Below are 21721 nucleotides of genomic sequence, written 5' to 3'. Positions count from 1 at the left end.
ACTGCGAGAATAGCTGCTTCGCACGCAAGAGAAAGTGCGAAGGTGCAGTTTTCTGTTCTTCTGCTAAGTTATTCACAGCTTAGCTGCTCATGTTCGCAACTGAACCTACCGAGCCGCTGTCTCAATTTATACTGGGATGTTTACAAAAAAAGAAATGATGAGAAAAGTAGCACGTGGACCTGCTCATCGGTTAATAATGAATCATTTATCCCCCTTCACTGCTGGCTTCACTGTCACCACCTCGCCACGTACTATTCCTGCTTTTGTTGCCCGTCCTGACAGTGCGGCTGCTGTTGGCCCATTGTGATTTGGGTGAATGATCGCGTTTGATAATATGTGCCTGACGGTAACGAGAACAGCACTACTCGCCCCCTCCACACCTCCGAACACTGCGCATAAATGTTAATGTACTGCAGGGGGTGAGATTGAATGAGTGATAAGGATTCGTGGAAATAAATCAAAGGGACCGCGTGAGCGAGAAACATAAATGATTTTTTCGAAATATAAAAGCAATTTCGATGCGATGAAATATCTGCTCTTTATCTTCTATTGAATAACAGTAACGTATGCTTACTATGAAAACAGTGCAATTCTTTTTAGTTCGAGATTTTACACAAACAATTGGAGAACCATGTCGGCAAAGAAAATCCCATTCGGTAAATAAGAAATGAAATAAAGAATCCTGACAGAAAACTCCGTCGGTTTTCACTGAAAATGACGGAAAGAGTGAAACAGAAAAAGAAACACATAACAGAAGAGAAGAGCCAGCATCAGCGAGAGGGTGGCACTGTGATGCTTCATCAGACTACAGAAAGTAATGATGGCTCATTCGACGCATGTGATTTGGCAATTTTGACCAGCTATTTGATCGAGCAACGGGCGTGATGTGGTTACTTTCTTTCTTTTATTGCAACATCAGTGAGCTTAATGGCACACTCAATCACCTACTTTAACAGAGGCGAGCATTTTGAGCAGTTACCTAAAAGTACTGGCTTAAAACGGGCATACATTTTCTCTCTCTCTTGTCATGTTAAAAAACAAAAAAAAAACGAAACAAAGGATTGCAAAAAAAAAAAGTGGGACGAGGACAAGCGTTGCCTTCCAACTAGCTGACGCGACCGGGTGAACCAACCAGAACGGGAAACAGTGTAGTCAAAGATACCACGCCGGACCTAACTTTCAGCAACAACGACAGAGGTGTTACCTGGACCAACCTAGGCGAAGACCTTGGCAGTGATCGCTGCATTATTAGTGTCTCAGTTAACACGACGCGGGTTCGCCATAGATTAGGAAAAGCCACCATAACCGATTGGACAGCTTATAGACAGAAGCAAATGAAGGCCACACCGTGCTATAGTGCTACAGAATGGACGGAATTCATCAGGAGAATACACAAAAGCACTACACGGGAAATATGGACAACAGTCGAAACACCGGCAGTAGACAGGCATGTACAACACCTGTGGGAAGCGCGGAGAAGTCTGACCAAACTTTGGAAGAGACAGAGACACAACAGAAAACTCAGGATCAGGATAGCCAGGCTTGCGCAGGAAGCCAGTGAGTACGCGCAGCAGCTGCAAGACACCGATTTCCTTCAGTTTTGTGATGCATTCAAAGGAACGCTGAGCACAAAGCGAACATGGGCTATTCTGCGCAGTATGATAGATCCGACATCAACACGTACCACCACAAACAGAACACTGAAATTAATTGAAAATGAATACGATGGCACGGCCGATGCCCTCATTGAGGACCTTAAGAGCGTCTACATAGGAGTACCGGACACAACACTAGTGCAATACAACTATGAGGGACCGGACAACGCGGCGCTGGACGCACCCATAACAACGGCAGAGCTCTATGCAGTAGCACAATCTTTCCGGAAGAACACCGCACCGGGTCTGGACCACATTACAAATGCGATGCTGCGCAACCTGAGTCAGGAATCACTGCGGCAGCTTGCGACCTATTTCAACGATAATGTATGGTCTGACGACGGGGCACTGCCCGAAGAATGGAAAGAGGCTACTATCATACTCATACCGAAACCGGCTAAACCCAGAGATCTGCAAAACTTGAGACCACTATCGCTCACGTCGTGTGCAGGGAAGCTTCTTGAGAAGGTGATCCAAACACGACTGAGCAACCACGTCGAGCGGAACGAACTTTTTCCCCACTCTATGCTCGGCTTCAGGCCACACATCTCGGCACAAGACGCCTTTCTTATGCTTCGCGACGAAGTTTTGGACCCGCCACGAAGCAAAGAAGCCAGGATAGTTGTGGCGCTCGATGTCAAAAAAGCATTTGACACGATCTCTCACGAAGCAATCCTCGAAGGTCTGGAATACATAGGTTGCGGAAGAAGGGTGTTTCGGTACGTCCTTACGTTCCTTCGCGACAGGAAGGCAACGATTGGGTTGTGGAGTACGCGCTCTGACGTCTATGCGATGCCCAACCGAGGAACTTCACAGGGCTCAATCTTGTCACCGCTTCTTTTCAATGTCGGGATGAGGCGACTGGCCCTAGAACTCGAGCAATCACGGGACCTCCGACGTACGATCTACGCCAATGACATAACGTTGTGGGCACACCGGGGTTCCTACGGAGAAAAACAAGACCTATTACAGGAAGCTATAGACAAGGTAGTAAACTTCACCAAGCACGTGGTATGACCTGCGCACCCGAAAAATCTGAGTTCATGTGCGTACGCAGCAAGCGTCATAAGAAAACTGCCACACCAAGGATAGACTTACATCTTGACGGCAAGGCCATTCGTGAAGTCGCCCAAATGAGAGTGTTTGGCCTACTCATCCAAGAGAATGACGACGTCGATGCCACAATTCGCAGCTTAAAACCAACTGTTAAAGGTGTGGCACGTATGATATGGCGAGTTGGACACAGCCGCAACGGACTCGCGGAAGAAAAATCTATTAGGCTGGTGCAAGCATTTGCGATTAGCCGCATTACTTACGGCCTGCCGTTCCAAAAACTTACCCAAACTGAAATGAAGAAGGTGGACACCCTTATGAGAACGGCATACAAATCCCGAACTCCCGAACACAGTCAGCACGGAGCTCCTGGACCGGTTGGGTATTTACAACAAATATGAAGAACATGCCGCTGCATTTCTGATATCGCAATGAGAAAGGCTGAGCTCTACGCTCCAGGGCCGCTCGATTCTCCAAAGACTGGGATACAACGCTCGACCCCTGTTCTGCGGAGACGAAACAGACTTGTTGTCACGTGATTTGAGGGAGTACATCCATGTCTCACCTATACCAAGAAATATGAGTGCGAGGTACCACGCAGGCCGCAGACAGGCCAGGACGAGGACTCTGCAGAAGCGATTCGGCAAGGATCCGGCCGTCTACTACACGGACGCGAGTGCAACCACTCGCAGAGACTTCTACGCGATCGCCGCAACCAATAGAGTCACTACGATAACCGCTACAGTTAAGACTACCTCGGTATGCACAGCAGAGGCAGCGGTAATAGCGCTGTCGATACGAGACGCCAACTTTAAGGGTCAGTCGGCTCATGTGCTTACAGACTCGCAGGCAGCTTGTCGACTCTTCATGCGGGGAATGCTACGCCGCAGCGCCCAAAGAATACTCGACTCACGACTGGGCCTGAGCCATATAATTACGTGGGGCCTCGCGCACAACGGACTCGACGGTAACGAAAGCGCAGACCGCATAGCTTGAGGAAGCAACGACCGAGCAGCGGCCAGAACCCTAGAGGAACCACTGTTCGCAGTGCGCGACATATTAGAGAATCAGAGAAGGGAGAGACGGGGACCTACGGCCCTCCGCACTGCAAACTAAATAGAAGACAAGCCCAAGACTGGCGTCGCATACAAACTAATTCATACCCACACTTAAACCTCTTACACAAGAAGCACCTGACATATTACACCGACACCTGCCCGTGGTGCGGCACAAAACCCACGTTGGCCCACATAACGTGCGAATGTACGGCTCGGCCAAGCAACGTCAATTCACCTTTTCTAAGCGTCACAGACTTCGTACGGCAGTCGGAGGCACTACTCGCAAGCGAGGATCAGGGGAGCCAGTTGGCCCTCCTGAACCAAGCTCAGCGAGCCGCAAGGGCCAGTGGAGCCCTGGACTGAGGGCCCCACCCAGACATGCCATAACTCCGATTAACTGAGCAATAAAGTTTTCTCTCTCTCTCTTTCTCTCTGTCTCTTTCTCTCTCTCTCGCTTTCACTCCGAAAACAGATGGACTGCGGATGGCCGCGTGGTCATGTCGCAGAAAGCAAAAACGCTTGATTCTGCAGCCCGTGAGGGAGCACGGCGAAACTCTCCTGTGGCGCGCGAGGCAGGGGTGTGAGGCCAGGGAGGAGGGCCGTTCATCTCCGGCGGCTGCTACGGTGCCTCGATGTCCTCCTTGCCCGCCGCACCGTAGACATTGAAGACAACCGCAGCGTCTACTACGGCGTTGACCAAGCAAATCGCGGACGCCGTAGGGACGCGTTACCGGCGCGTGTGTGTTTCGAAAGCAATCTGTGACGTGGCCGAAGTGCGCGCCCCCGCGGGTCTCATCTTCAAAGCGATCTGCGATGTTTGCAGAGTGCGCAAAGTGCCAGTAGCTTACTATGTGTTGTGCTTTCGACGTTTCGTACGCGTTCAAGCGACAGATGAACAGAGGTCACTTGGCTCGGGGCTGCTGCCGCGATTCCTAACTTCAGCGTTTTCACGGCGAGTTTCCGCGCTCACCCAGCGGGATGTGTTCATGCTTACCTGTTCCCGTGTGAAACCGTGCTGGTTAGTTTAGCTAAAACACGTTGACGGGCTGGTTGGTTTGAATCCACAATAGAATATATGTAAGCGCGACTGAGCTAGGACGTAGAAAGAAACAGACGCACAAAGACAGCGCTGTCTCTGTGTATCTGTTTCTTACTACGTCTTCGTTGAGTCACGCTTACTCGTTATATCATTGTTAATTTTGTTAGTAAGCGAATGTTTACAAGTTTATACGGCCGATAAAGCTACTGTCCTTATATATCACAGCTACCCACTAATTTACTATCGCAATCGGTGCTTCGCCTTTCGGGCGGGACTGCGCATTTTTTTTTTATCCCGACCACCCACTCACCCGCAGGTTAAACGTAGGGTGCTGACTGCGTTTTCGAATACGGATATAGTGGTCGCAAAAAACTGGGCAGGATGCTAGGTTGCGCAAGCTGACAGTTCTTAAGGGTGGGTACTGCCCAGCGCCAGGTGCTCTCCGCAACCCGAGAATGTATGGCGAATCGCGCGCGTCGGCCGGTACAGGACGTCCCGAGAAGGCACGAAAGACAATCCTCGCTGTCCAAGCAGCGGATGCGCTGCAGATAAAGGCATTGCTTATGTGGTCACTCAATTAAGAAAGAAAGTTTTCCTTCAGTCGTACTTCTGTTGGACTTTTCAGCGTGCAGCCGAAAGCGCCCACTTTCGGCTGCACGCTGACAGTCCGACAGAACTGTCAAAAGGGGGGGGGCACATGACATACTTCCCCCCCCTTATGACAGTGGCGGAGCAAGTGCCCCCCCCCGCCCCTGGTAGATACACATATGAGAAGCTGTATGTGATGGCGTTATAACATTGCACTTTTAGTGGACGGAGGAATGGATGGATGCTAGGAGTGTCCCCTTTGAAACGGGGTGGTGAGTTGCGCCACCAAGTACTTTTTCTGATTTTGCCTAATGCCGAGCCTATATTATTATTTTACAGACGCAACATTCCCAGCGTCATACTTTATGAACCCTTATTGGAACTGTATATATATATATATATATATATATATATATATATATATAGTCAAGCTGCAGTATCCGCAGCTTTTTCGCTGTCTTCCCTTTTTCACAAATCTTTTGTTTGGTGAAAATAAAACACTGCCTGACTGACTGAGTGACTGACATATATATATATATATATATATATATATATATATATATATATATATATATATATATATATATATATATATATATGTATAAAGCCGCCAGATCGTCAGCAGTATCTGCATTTCTATAGTAGCCACCCTCATCACTGCAGAACAGGCATTCCCTACTCCCAGGTCCACAGATACAGGCGAGTCTGTTCCGAATCGGCGCAATTTGAGCGACACGCGAAGGAACTGAAATCTGCTCTCATACGCCAAAAATATCCTGCAAAAATAGTAGACGATGCCATTGAACGCGCCCGCAGCTTAGATCGAGCACATATAACGAGAGAAAGGGTAAGCAATACCAATACACAATCAGATCCGAATTTGGTCCTTACATACACTACCGGTGCTCCGCGGGTCAATGCCATTCTCAACCGCCATTTCAATATCATGAAACAGAGCACCCGACTCGCTACTATATTCAAGCAGCCGCCTCGGGTTGTGTATAGAAGAAAGAAAAATTTAAGGGATTTGTTAGTAAGGGCGAGGACTCAGATGTCAAACACGCCCAAAGGCTGTCGACCGTGTGGGAAACCTCGTTGCAAGGTACGCCGTCACATGACAACAACAGACACGGCTGAGGCATTGAACTCGTCCTTCGTATATAAAATTAACGCAAATATTGACTGTGATTCCAGTAACGTCGTGTACAAAATTCGATGCGAGGTGTGTAAGCAGGAATATATCGGACAAACAGAGACCCCTTTCCGCCTGCGGTTAAAGAATCACCGCGCGCACGTGAAAAGTCTTCCGAATTTACCCTTCTCCAGGCACGTTCGGCTGCCAGATCACTCCTTTGAACGCGTGAGCGTTGTGCTCTTGCAATCTGGTTTCCAACACACCCGTGCACGAGAGCAGAGAGAATCTTTTTTCATTCATAAATTTAGAACGTACGCTAAATGAATTAATGAGAGTCCGGGGCGGCTGACGTGCCTCCGGGATATGGCGTGAAAGTGCATGGGAAGCGCGAATACATGTTCTGTACTCTAAAATTGTGACGCTGGCCACTGCTTGCTCGTCCCTCCGCATGCGCCTCAAAGGGGGGAGCGGAAAACCAATAAATACGTTCAAAAACTGGACCACAAAGGGGCTATTTAACTCAGCTCCCTAAACCTAAGCCCAGGGGCGCACTTGCTTTGAGAATCCCACGCATATATTCTTTTTGGAACTATATATTTTTTCGCACCGTAGCTGGACCACAGAGTTGCCGCAACGGGCCGTGCCTTGCATATGTGTACTGTGACACGTGTTTCTTTCCACAAGTTGCCGCTTTTCTGTCTTCGTTCTGGGCCCCTTCTCTATTGTGTCCCCCGCCGCCCGATTCAACTTGTCCTCTCCCCCGCTACAACGGCAGCACGCGAAATGGTGCTGCGCAGCGACAGTTTTCTCCCTCCTTGCCTCGGGTCGACGGGAACCTAGCTGCCGCTACTTCCACCCCCTGCACTCTCCGACTTACGTCTCCCTCCTCCTGTGTGCTCTTTTCTTTTTCTTTTCTTTCTTTTTCTTTTCTTTCTTTTCTCTTCTTTTTTTCCGCTGACCTCCTTGCTCTACATACATGAGACTCCACCTTCCTCTTGCCCTGCATAGTTACCAAAGGCAGCTGTAAATCTGCCAAAGCGCCGAAAATCAATCACTGTCACAACTGTTCCTCTCTGTTTGATGTACTTGAGAACGACGGGGCATCCGGTCTGGTGCCCTCACTACCAGGGCGGAACTGCCATTTTTTTGTAAACCCTGATGAAGGTCGGTCCACCGATCGAAACTGTTGAAATAAATACTTGTTCTGTTTACCTTGTAGCACCACTCAAGTTTTCTACGTTTGAAAGGTAGCCTGAAGAATTCCTCTTTGACTACTATATATATATATATATATATATATATATATATATATATAGTAGTCAAAGAGGAATTCTTCAGGCTACCTTTCAAACGTAGAAAACTTGAGTGGTGCTACAAGGTAAACAGAACAAGTATTTATTTCAACAGTTTCGATCGGTGGACAGACCTTCATCAGGGTTTACAAAAAAATGGCAGTTCGGCCCTGGTAGTGAGGACACCAGACCGGGTGCCCCGTCGTTCTCAAGTACATCAAATATATATATATATATATATATATATATATATATATATATATATATATATATATATATATATATATATATATATATATATACGTTATATATGTTACGCGTGGAAAGACCCAGACGAACGATGCTATTTACACAGGCTATTTACAGCGGAGCGGTAGAGCCAGGCCAGCACTCGCTCCAAGGGCACAGACCTACTTCGGCCGTCTCGCGGCGGTTCTTCTCTTGCGCATCTCGCGGATAATATCGTAATACTTTAATAATACCCCCCCCCCCCCCGCCGGTGACAAAAGCGCCGTCAGGGTGCTGTTAAATTTCCAAGGTGCGTGGAGAGGTGTAGGGCTTGAGTTGGGGGCGACGTGGACAATATCACTGGTTGTCACAGGGGAGGACGTAGTGGGCGTGGCTAGAACGATTTCATAGGTGACATCGCTCGCTTGGCGGAGCACGCGATACGGGCCTGTGTAACAGGAGAGCAGTTTTTCACAAAGGCCAACTTTATGCGAGGGTGACCAAAGCAACGCTAGGGTGCCAGGCGCAAAATGGACATCACGGAGACGGAGGTCGTAGCGTTGCTTCTGTTTGTCTTGAGGCACTTGTAGACGAGCGCGCGCAAGTTGGCGGGCATGTCAGCATGGGCTATTGCATCACGGGCACAACCGCTAATTGAATATGTGGTGGACGGAAGCACAGTGTCCAGTGGTAGCGTTGGTTCTAGGCCATACAAGATAAAACGAGGAAAAGCCAGCAGTTTCGAGACGGGAAGAGTTGTATGCAAAGGTAATGTACGGTAGAGCCAGGTCCCATGGCAGTCCCGGTGGTCGTCTCAAACGTATTTGGATAGCATGTCTGTAAGGGTGCGGTCCAAACGGTCAGTGAGGCCGTTCCTTTGAGGGTGGTAGGAGGTGGTAAATTTATGCTATATTGAACAGGCACGCGCGACATCGTCAATGACTTTGGCCAAAAACGTACGGCCACAGTTTGTTAGCAATTGACGCGGAGCACCGTGCATCAAAATGATATCATGCAGGAGGAAGTCCGCATCATCAGTTGCGCAACTGGTCGGAAGAGCGCAGGTTACAGCGTAGCGCGGGTTGCGTAGTCCGCCGCGACGGCAACCCACTTGTTTTCTGATGTAGATTCCGGAAATGGGCCGAGAAGGTCTAAGCCGACACGATGGAAGGGCTCGGCAGGGATTTCGAGCGGCTGCAGGTAACCAGCGGGGAGCTGGAACGCCTTCTTGCGTCGTTGGAAAAGTTCACAAGCGGTGACGTAACATTGTACGGAACGGGCAAGGACCGGCCAGAAAAAACGACGACGTACACGGTCATAGGTTAGGTTCGAGATACGCCGAGCTGTCCTGCCGTTGGTGTGTCGTGCAGCTCTTCTAGAACGGTTGAGCGGAGGTGTTTAGGTATTACAAGTAGGAACTCAGAGCCGTCCGGATAAAGGCTACGACGGTACAGAGTACCGTCGCGGAGGACGAATAGGCCTAGAGTGGCATAGGCCGGATTGTGTTCAAGACGGTCGATGAGTGCTCTGATGTAGGCGTCAAGACGTTGCTCGTCGACGAAATGAAGCAACTGTGATACAGAGAATACGCAAGCAGCACTTGTAATGTTGGAGGAGTCAGGGTCGTCAACAGGGTAACACGACAAGCTGTCAGCCTCTTGGTGCAGGCGGCCAGACTTGTAGACCACAGAATATGAAAATTCTTGTAGCCTCAAAGCTCATCGACCAAGCTGGCCTGTAGGATCTTTTGGCGATGAGAGCCAGCAGAGAGCATGATGGTCAGTGACTACGGAAAAAGGGCGACCGTAAAGGTAAGGACGGAACTATACAACCGCCCAGACAGCAGCAAGGTATTTTCGTTCGTAATGGAATAGTTGCGCTCCGATGGTGCTAGGAGGAGGCTCGCATAAGCAATAACGCGATCCTGGCAACGCTGACGCTGGGCTAAGACGGCACCTACGCCATGACCGCTGGCACCTGTACGCAATTCTGTAGGGGCATCAGGCTCAAAGTGGGCGAGAATGGGTGATGAGGTTAGAAGAGTGGCGAGACAATAGAAGGCGGCGACTTCTGAACTGCCCCCTGAGAATTGTACGCCTTTCTTCAAAAGATGAATGAGTGGCCTAGCAATTGTCGCAAAATCTGCAACAAAACGACGAAAGTACGAGCATAGTTCTACAAAACTTCGGACGTCTGCGGCTGTCTTCGAAACCGAAAAGTCTGGGACAGCGCGAGTTTTGTCGGGATGGCGTCAACGAGATGGCCCAGCAGAGTAATTTGACGGTGGCCAAAACGACATTTGGATGAGTTAAGTTGCAGCTTCGCCTTTCCAAATACATCAAGTATAATTGTTAGATGCTCAAGGTGAGTGTCGAACGTTGGCGAGAAGACGATGACGTCGTCGAGGCAGCAGAGGCACGTGGACCACTTTGAACCTTGGAGCAAGTAGGCCATCATGCGCTCAAATGTGGCAGGGGCGTTGCATAATCCAAAAGGCCATCAGGTGTGATGAACGCGGTTTTTTCCCTGTCCATATCGTCAACATAAATCTGCCAGTATCCAGAACGAAGATCAATTGAAGGGAAATAGCTGGAACCGTGCAGGCAGTCAAGGGCGTCGTCTATAAGTGGGATCGAGTAGACGTCTTTCTTAGTAATGTTGTTCAGATGAGGGTAGCCGGCACAGAAGCGCTACGTGCCGTCTTTCTTCTTAACCAACACCACAGGTGACGCCCAGGGGCTTGAAGAAGGCTCAATGATGTTTTTATCTAGCATTTTGTTCGCTTCACTTTGAATTACTCGGCGTTCCGACGCAGAAACTCGATACGGTCGTCGGTGAATAGGCGTAGCACCGCCAGTAAGAATCCGATGCTTCACCGTGAGCGTCTGGCCTAAAGGGCGATCTTCGCAGTCGAAAATATCTCGGTAGGATGATAATACTTGGCAAAGGCCTTCAGTCTGCGCAGAGGACAGGTCCGTCGCAACCATTTTCTTTATGTTGGGATCTGCGCCCGAGGCTGGCGCGGGGGTCCTGCTGAGCTCGCAAGAACCATCGGTCGATACCGCTGCCACGTGATCGTCGCCGAGACAGTCAACGTTGGCAAGGCAAATACCTTACGGTAGGATTTGCGTTGCCAATAAAAAGTGAAAGACAGGCATGCGATTGCGGTCCACAGTAATAGTAAGTATACTGTGAGGCACGGTAACTGTAGTGGAATGTTGGGCAGAGGAGTGACGAGGTACTCGCCATCAGGAACTGGTGGGGAAGACAATAGTTCAATATAGGCTAATGACTTTGGCTGCAGGCGAACAATGCCGGTGATGCATAAGCGGCACTGGGGTGCGTTAGAAGGTTCGGCTAGAATCGGTAACTCAAGGCGAAGGGTACTGGCAGAGCAGTGAATAAGAGCGGAATGCGCGAAGAGAAAATCGAGGCCGACAATTAGGTCGTTGGGGCAATGAGCAATCACGCTGAAGAGCACAGGAGTGTGGCAGCCGGCAATGCTGACGCGTGCCATACACATACCGATGATGGGCACAGTACCGCCATCCGCAACACGGACGACGCGTGCCGACGCTGGGTTGAGGAGCTCGTCCAGTCGCCGTCGGAAGGCAGCACTCATAATAGAAAGATGTGCTCCTGTATCGATAAGTGCCGTGACAGGATAGCCGTCAACGTGAACGTCAAGAAGGTTTTGGTTAATAGGTAACGTGAGCAGGATTTGAGGGCAGGGTCGACAACGCGGCTTCACCTCTAGAAGCTGTAGTCCCTAGTTTTCCGGTTGGACCCGGGAGGCGATAGGCAGGGAAGAGAAGCGACGGAGTTGGGGCGAACGAGACTGATGGCGTCGAGGTGAGGGGGAGCGGCTGTAGCGAAGGTTCAGAGCAGGGGCAACAGCGGCAAGGGTTCATGGCGGGTGGCATAGTGAACAGAAGGTCCAAAGGCGCGCGAATAAGTGGCGGTGTGTCCGAGGAGGTGGTGACCATCGGTTGCGGCAGTGACGGGTGACGTGGCCGAGGCGACAGCAGTAGAAGCAGATCGGCCTTTCATCAGGGCTACGCTATTCGGGCGGGTTGCGGCGAGATGTGGCAGAAAAGGACTGCCGTGGACGAAGAGGGCCGCTAGAGAACTGGGGAACGCTGGGTTCAGAAGTTGAGCACACAGAGTTCAGACCCATGTTCGCAAATTCCTGTCTGACGACGGCCTGAATCGTCGCAATCGTGGTTGCTGATGGATTGGGAGGCGTTGCTGAGAAAGCTGGCGAACAGGCGGCCTCGAGTTCGCGGCGAACAATACGGGTTACGTCGTCACAGGTGCTAGTCTGACGCGGTGGACCCTCATATGTCGACGTAACAGCAGTGTTGGGTAGCCGCGTGATGTGGTGTGAGATACGGTGGCTCTTTGCTTGTTCAAGGCGACGACATTTCTTGATGATGGCGTCGATAGTCGAAACGTTTCCGAAAAGAAGTAAATTGAAATCGTCGTCGGCGATGCCTTTCAGCACATCCGCCACTTTATCTGATTCAGACATAGATAGCATCGTCAGCTTTGCAGCATAGAGCCAAGACGTTGAGTATATATGAAACGTATGGCTCTGTAGGTGTCTGAACACGAGACGGAAGAGCCTTTGTCGCGGCAACCTAGCGCCCGATGGTGTCGCCGAAGAGTTCCCGTAGCTTTTCTTTGAAACTGTCTCAACTGGTTATCTCGTCGTCATGCATCTGGTGCCCCACGCGTGGGGTGCCGCCGAGATAAAAGATGACATTGGTGAGCATAATGGTTGGGTCCCACCTGTTATTAGCGCTAGCATGTTCATAAAGCTTGATCCCGTTGCCAACATCCTGTCCCTCCAGGCCAAAGAACGCACCAGGGTAGTGATGTGGGGCAACCGTGACGACTGGAGCAGTCGGACAAGCTGAAGCCGTTGCAGAGGCGGTCTCGTCACCGGAAGGCATTGTGACAAGCTCCATGTCAGGCCGACACTCGCTCGCGCCAAGGGCACAGACCAACTTCGTCGTTCTCCCGGCGGCTCTTCTCTTGGGCATCTCGCGGATATCGTAATACCATATATATATATATATATATATATATATATATATATATATATATATATATATACTTTTTAAGTAAGCCACAGCACTGAAGCTGAAAACTACTTGGAACACCAATGAATTCGGACGGACACTTTGAAAGCTAACATCTCGGAACTGGTGCTGTCCGAGAATTCGTTGCATGCGGATATGCCATGCGAACTCAGCGGCTATAATTTGTAGATTGAACATGTGGTGCAAAGTAATTAATTATAACGTTAATGAAATTTTACGTTAATCATTAAATTGAACATTCTTATTTCTCACAGAAGTAATGAACGCCTCATCGAGTAATTTAGATCAAGGCTTAGAATTGTGCTATCTGCTATAGGCAATGTTTAAAAACTTTGGTGGAGCAAAAAAAGAAATGACAGGTGACCCTAATATTTGACTTCGGTGTCTCTTGCTGGTACTCGCACCTCATCTTTGGTATTCTTTAGGTTATGTTTAGGCGAACACAACGCACGAGCCGAACTCGGAGGTAACTGTTTTCCAATAATGAGTCGCTTAAATGTCATGCCACCTTCTTGTGCGTAACGCTAATAGTGACTTAATTACTTCCACTTTTTGCTTCCGGGTTTCCAGGAATTTCACCAAAGTCATGCTCACGTGGCGGGTCTCAATATCTATGATTCTGTGCTTAGGGGTATGGTAATCAGCGATTTCTAATTAATTCTAATTATCCCACACATTTCAGTAACTTGTAACTAAACCTATTCTCTTACGTCATATCCATAATGAAATTCAGGAATGTTTCAGTGTACTATTTTTTCAATCTTTTTGGCTGATTTATTTTGAATTTTGTCCCCAATCGTCTCAGTTATTTCTAATAAATTCTAATTATTCCAGACATTTAAGTAACTCAACTTGTAGCTAAAATTATCCCCGATATCATATCTGTAATGAAACATGAATTATTTACGCTATAACTTGTTTTTGTCTTTTTGTCAGGTTTATATTAAAGTTCCTCCCCGGTGGTCTCAGGAGCGAACCGGAAGTGCTCCGCAAGGAACAAGAGTGCCACCCAATGCTCGTGTCACTAATAGATAACTATGCTTGACACGCCAAAGATGATCCACTGTTGCCCTATTCCCTCTGTGTCTAGCGCCTCTGCCAGGGACTGAACAGGCAATGGTTCTAACGGGAAAATGGCATTTATTGCCCGAAGCTTACATGCTCGTGGTTATATCAGGAATAGATCGATAGCGTACACAGCACGCCATTTTAAGCATTTGTACCCACAGGCGCGCTGTCGCGGACACAACACGCTGCACCCTGATTTGAGGGGAAATATACTACCGGTTCAAGGAAAACAAATGTGTTAATCATTCAATTTCTCAATTCGTCCCTCTCCATTGTACGTTCATTCTAAACAGGAGGAACTGGATCGCAATGGTTGTCTGCGCTTGTGGTCGAAAGCGGGCGCTTGCGACCTATACGAAATTCAACATGCTTAATTTAAGTGCATAACACGTACTGCAATTGCCTAATTGCGACACAGCAGCAAGGCGAAGTGTACGTTGCACATCAAACCGGTTTCGCATCTTGAACTTGTGTTACCGTGAAAGTTGCTGGCGTTGCAAGAAAGGAACGAGGAAGGAAAGAGAGAAGGCAGGGACCGCAAAGTTTATAGAGAACGGAAAGACGCACTAAGTGCGAACACGCGCGCGAAGGGCACCACTTAGTCAAAGGCGTTTACGTGATCCAGTTCTTCTCAAGTAACACAAATCTGCCTTCGAGAGAGAAAAAGAGAGAGGAAAGGGGAAAGGCAGAGAGGTTCACCAGAGGGGAAGATCCGGTTTGCTAATCTACTCTGGGGAGAGAGGGGAGGGGAGGGGAGGTAAAGTGATAACAAAGTAGAGATAAAGATAGAAAGGAGCATAGACATACAATTACAGTCGGTCACTGTCGCCGCATACTCTCACCGCACAGCAGTGTGGCACTTGCAGCACTATAAACATCTGTTCAGGCTGCAGCGTCTTGTCCAATTCTGTTGCCCTTAAAATCTGCAACAGTGCCCTCGTCGCCCTATGCTGCGATGGCTTGTGATGGCGGCATTTTAAAATAAGTTCCTCTGTTAGAGGTGTTCAGTCAAAGCGCGCTATCCCGATTGCGAGCAATCGTCTCTGTAAATTCAAGCGAGGACAGTCACAGAGAAGGTGTTGAAGAGTCGCCTCATTACCACAGTCATCACACTAGGCGTCGTCGGCCCATCCAATTCGGAAAGCAAAAGACTTGGTGAAGGCCACCCCTAGTCATATTCGACAAAGTGTCTTCAAGGAACTGCAAGTCCCTATGAGCTCGCAAAATTTGCGGTGAGTGCCTGCAACTACCTCTTACTCTTTGGGCAGCGCAGTCACACTTCTGATACCGCGCTGCGAACCCGATTGTCTCACAGCATATCTACAACCCTTTCGGAATGGCCCGCTTACATGCCGGAACTGGACAGGCTTCTATTTGAACTTCCTGTAATCCACTGCACGTCAACGCTTTTAGTTGACTATAAACGTTCTTTTTATTCTGCAATAAAAACAGGAGTAGCTTCTGGGCGTTTAAAAAACGTCGAACCAAAGCAAGAATCGTTTGAGAGAGTCGACGTGGCAGCAACTTAAGCTAGGTCATCCAAGCGCTGAACGATTCCACATAGTAGATCTGGATGAGTTACTGCGTATGTGATATTCCAATCCACGGTATTATAGAAAGACTGACCGTGACGTTGTACAGTTTGTGAATGCGAGCTACTGTTGGTAATTGCAGAAATAATAATACCACGTTACGGAATGACATGATACGATGCCTTCCCGGAATATTCTTCTTTTTTTTTTTTTGCTTTTTGCGGAACACAATGCTTCCGGCAGCAGTTGCTGCTTTTCGGAAGCCAACGCGCATTTCTTGCATTTCGGTCATTACCATGCCATGATCCGATGGCTTCATTCATTCACACGTACGAGTCAACCAGGCAACCACCATTTTCGCAAACTAACGCTCGACAACGTTCACAATCCCTGCCTGGAACCCTCAAATGGTACACGTTAAATTTGTCTTGGGCGAGTCGGCGTTTGCTGACCGAAATGGTATCGTAGCGCCGTCTATCTTTCTCTTCCGTCTGTAACTTGGAATCTGTCTTTCCCATTTTTTTTTTTCGTGCTACAGTACCATGTCGTACCCACATAGTAATTCGAGGTAATGCGAATGCGCTGTGTCACCGTCGATGTGATAGTATTTGTTTTCGGTGTTTGCAGCAGGGGCTCTTGCAGATTCGTGGTTTTCATACGAGGAACACAAGAGCTAACAAGCGACGTGTACAGAGGCGTTGCGAAGTTGACTCCGCTGCACGAGGGCACGAGCTTATTGCGACACATCGTCTAGACGACTACGTCGGTCTGTTGCTATTACCGGCAAACTTTATTTTGGCGTCTGGCGCTTTAAGCACTACGATAGCAGAGCGCAAACAAGTTCTTCTCAGGCTGAGCATACTGGGATTTTGATTTCAGTGCCACGGATCAGGCCACCGTGCTTTTGGTTTGTATTCGTTCATATTTAAAGCTTGTAACTTGGCACAGCCCATACATTACTGCGAAGGCATTGAAGCAAAGGTCAGTGACGTTTATTCTTCGCTCTCAAAAGACGTTGTTGACAATTTTTTTGAAATACATAGTAGGGGCATCTCTTTTTCTTCCAAACACATAAACTATAGTTATAGTATTAGTATAGTATTAGTTAAAGTATTACAATACTATAGTATACTATAGTATTGGCGGAGGAATTAAAAAAACAGCCTGAATTTTTACTAGAAATGCTTTATTATTCAAAAGAAAATTGTAGTTGATGACTCTTGCACGGAAAATTATGGGATCGTTCCCTATGAGAGTCTCATTTTAGAGATTTAGTTTATACAGACTGCACAATGTTCGATATATTATGGCACGCATAGAGCAAGCGCAATTGGCATGGCAGCAGCAGAAGTTCTGAAATTAAATTCCTTCCTGAGGGGCCATCTCAAGAACAATGTTTTCTGCTAACTTAAATCCGTTCTCGAGAGTGTGTTTGTAAAGCTAGTGTCGGATATTCGGCAAGCTTATTGGCACTCAGACAGCAAGGGACAAACCTATAAGTATGCCATAGAGAGACGTTAAGTGGGAGAGCGCGAGCTTTATTATGAAGGGTACTCTTGGAAATGAAGTCACAAACAGTGAAATGCTTTCAAGGACGCCTGTGCTACCTCTTTTGGACGACTTCTGTTTTATACCACGTATGTATTTTGTTTTGTTTTTATCATGCGCTTTATATGCTCAACAGAGGAAAGCGCGTTAAAAGTCAACTTTTAAGACGCACTCTTTCCTTCCCTTTTGTTATTCTCCAGCGCGTAGGTGCTATACACGACAAATAAGTTTGCGCCACTTAACGAATCCAAAGCTCAGGTGGATGCGTTCTCGACTGTGTGAGGAAGCTTTGATTTTTCCTTTACAAATAACAGTGGCCTCGAAATGATCACACTCGACGCAATGCGTGGACGCGATTCCCCTTATTTTGAGTGGCCTTTTAAAGCAACCGTTTCATCGACATTTTTGCAAATAACTTGCTTCCAATCCCACAGAGTAGTATCTATGTTCTGCATTCCTATTTGCTACATACTGACTCAGAATTTTTGAATGAAAGTCCAATGGCCTACTGCGTTAGGTAAACCGTCTCTTTATTTGTCATAAAACATCAATCTTTTGCACCTCCCTCTCTATGTAGGGAATGTACATTCTGATTACTTCGCCTAATAACCGCAATCTTGCCGTTAAACCTAATTAGTTGCGGTGTGAGATAATCTTCGAACAAAAAGCGAAAAATGAACGTCTTGTTACTCGCATTACTCAAGCCTCCGGTATATTGCGTTACACAGTAATGTAGGTCAACTCCTAATAAAGAAGTGCACGCGGATATTGTAAATACCATCTAAAGCGAAATTTACAAAACATGACATTAAATCAAAACAAACCAAGCAATGTTTCTTTCAACAAACACTTTGTACCGGAAAAGTGGTCTATGCTTGGGGTCTCGCGCCCACATCGGTTTCAGAATGGAACAGAAATTACGTTATGACCCGGCATGGCAACGTAGAAACATCAGAGTGCCGTTCTCGTGCTCTCCGAACCGAAAATAAATTCCGAATTCCGAATTCTGAAAATAAATTCAGGCCCCGAATAAAATTTCCTCTTCAAACATGCACTAGAATTTGCGTTTCCCCTTCAAATACAAGAAATGTCATTAAAATCCGCCCGAGCTAAAGCTTGCTCTCAACAGTGATAGCAGGTCGTGGCATTTGACTAACTCCTCGGACAGTGCTCTAACTATACGCGGCTGTGGCATATTGGCACGGCGCAACACGCAACGTACCCGCATCTGTGTAGATGGAACAGTGCCGTGGCCGCTGCCAGGCGTCTCACAACGTTGTCGAGGAGGAGTGTCGCGAGTGGCGTTGCAGGCGTCGCACCTTGATGGCTAACAAGACACGAGACCGACGGGAACTGGTAGGCGTAAGTCAGCACCCAGCGATAGATAAAATAGCGTTTAGCTTGAGGCTTACTTACTAGTGTGTTCAGAGCAGTGCCTAACTGCGTGCGCCCTGCAGGTCTAGAGGAATGCAACCGCCACCCGGCTCCGCCACGGTGGCGGTTGAGCGCAACGTTGAGGGTGCGTCGAATTCGTTTCGTCGTTGTTTCCGACGAACGTACTTCACGTCTTTGGAGGCGCTCAAGTTGTCCGCGCGCAAGCAGTGCATGCCCCGTCGAGCGAGGCAGTCCCACAGCGGTGGTGACGACAGAGTTCAGCGCCTCGAGCGTCCGTATAATTGCTATCGCAATAAAAGAACTTCTAGCTTGAATTAGTTGATTAGTGAACGCTATGCTTCCTCGATCACGTCTGTGGGAGAATGCAGGGCGGAAAGTTATTATCACGTGGCGTCTAAATGGATGGGATATTGTTTTCTGTAAGTGCCTTTCAACCTATAGGCGCTCGCTATTCCCACGTATAGAAGGCCTAGGCTTTGCCAAGATGAAAAAGATAAGTAAAAAAAAATTGCAAGGAAGCTAATTTCCGCAACTCGGTTCTCGCTTTTTTTTCTTGTTTTTTGTTCTGTTTGTGGCAATCTCTTGCAGTATAAGCCTTCCAACTAAGCTTACTTGGCAGTGATCGATTACTTCTGCGCGGAAATTGCCAGAGAACTTAGAAAACACTTTCCTGCCCTCTATTTTCTACTCACCTTTACGCGAATGAAAAAGAACAGCACGGTTGTAAAGGGTCAGGCCCTCGTTCCTCTGCATTTTCTGTTTCACGAGTTTTCATTAGAGCCCTATAGCTGCGCGCTACTACGCATGATCCTGCCTTCATTCCACCATAGCTGAAATGCTGCAGTAGTGAGTCAACTTCTGCGTCGCAGGGGCTTTACTGAGGAATTAAAAAAAATAAACTACATTAAAACTTCTCCTTCGAAAGTGTTTTAGAGGTTTAGAGATATCAGAACAGGAAAAAGAACGTTACACAAGCAAGGAGGGCCGCTTAAGTCTGGTCGATCTAGCCTACGTGTTATGAGATTTTCGGATTCCTTTTTGTTTGAAGTGCAGTGTCACACGGATAGAACAAGAAAGCTCGTCCTGAGGTGGGCTGAGGTGGTAGAGGAGGCCTACCGCGAGTTGGATAACCTCCTTCGCCTTCTTCTCGCAGCCCCTTTTCCTTTAAGATGAGATAAACAAAGTTGTTTCTTTCTCTCTCGTGCTTATAAAATGTTGTCTAACATCGTAGGCTGGGAGATTGTTGCGATGCCTTGACCAACTGCGCACTTTCCGTCTAGTCGGAAAATACTCAAATATGAATGCGCCTGGTTTGTCATTTTATTTGCGGTTGCAGTGGTTTAAAAAAATAAAGATAACTGTACACAAATCGAAATCACGTAAAGTAGGACGCGGTTTCTCATTTCAATGAAGGTAAGAAAATCAAAATTTTATTTTATGCAGTATATGGCTTCGGCCTCTTTAACTATGATTTCTCTCCGCTGTCATATCCAATCAGTCGGTATTTGTGCAAAGAGCTCTTCTATGCAACGCGTTGTTTTGAAGCGATAGCTGAGCTCAGTGCTCACCTTCGCGCTGTTGGCGCCGTCTGCTAAGAGAGACGTGAGCGAGAAAGCGCATGTAGCACTCTGTTGCTTACACTCCATCTCACAAATGTTTTGCAGCACTGCCGAAAATGTGAGGCGGTAGGCAGGCAATATCTTTCCGCAGTGGAATATAGTTGCGGGAGTAACTGTCTGAAAAATAGCGGGTTTAGTGAGTTTTATTTTCGCTTGGTACATCATATACGTTGCAGCGATACGTGACGTTGTAGGGCTTTTGTGCATGCTCGTCTTATACCGTGAATTCAGCAGCCGCTAAATAGAGGGCGCGGCGCGGATGAACCTCGAGTGGCATTCTGCCTTCCTATTCGTTCAGCGCCCTGTGACCTCGATAGCGCTACAAACAACTTGCGAGATGTAGTATTGTTTTATCCCCACTGGCACCATTCGCAGGAGCACATCTTGGCAGCGCCCCAGAAGGTACCGTGTCAGCACGCCAAATGATGCTTGCATTGGTCAAAGCTTGTGCTTTTATCAATGAGAGAGGACAACTTGTTCTTGGTGAAGCGAAGCTAGGTTTCCTTGAGCACCACTAGATGGCATTACCCTCCGTGCACGACAGGCGAAGAGCGGAAATTCCTAGCCTGGTAGGATCTCTTCGAGGACACCTCTGCGAACGTGGGTGACGTGTGCAGAGTTCAAGTCGACAATCAACTCGATGTCGTGATGCCCCATCTCGCAAATTTCACCTACCTTACCAACAAAGTGCTGCCATCCAAGTTTTGCCCAATGCTTCTCTCCGGAGCTAATATTCTAGCAAACAACGCTTACTTCATTGCGATATTCAACAAGCGTTAATGATGGAACTCGCCACCTTGCCAGGATCCGTCACCACATCTAGAAGAATGTGCATCGACGTGGTCTTCCAAAAAAGCGAATAAACACGAGACATTCTGATTATAAGTATTCACTTTAGTGCGATGAGCATCATCGTCTTGAATTTTCATTTTCCGCCTTCCCCACGTTTCCGCTGGATATTCATTTTAGGGATGATGAGGCCGTCATCGCTGCATTACGATAAATAAAGGCAACAAAATTGAATATTTGTGCAAAGCATTCTTGTCTCTCTCATCACAGCTAACGCTTAAACATTGGCGTTACCCACTCGTAACCACTCGCGTTATGTGTAATTTTTTTTCGCACCATAATCAAATCACGATATCATCATCCCCAAGTACCTGACTTTAGTCGCTCCAGAACAAAGTCGCCTACGCCATTGGCTGCGGTGTAGGCCGTGACCACGTGGTTGGGTGTCCGCATATATTCTGCGAGAAGACGTGTGTTCAAAGCCAAGCCGCCCCTGGTTACCCATCGGTTGTCAAAATTGGTACATGCGTCCCCTGTCCAACATTCGGCTTTCTCTATAGGCTTACATTGTCGTGAGGAAGGAGCCCACGCGCCATGCAAATCACGTTGAACCCTGT

This window comes from Dermacentor variabilis, chromosome 4, assembly GCF_050947875.1.
Source record: "Dermacentor variabilis isolate Ectoservices chromosome 4, ASM5094787v1, whole genome shotgun sequence".
In the NCBI taxonomy this organism is placed as follows: Eukaryota; Metazoa; Arthropoda; class Arachnida; order Ixodida; family Ixodidae; genus Dermacentor; species Dermacentor variabilis.
This window is presented reverse-complemented; position numbering follows the sequence as displayed.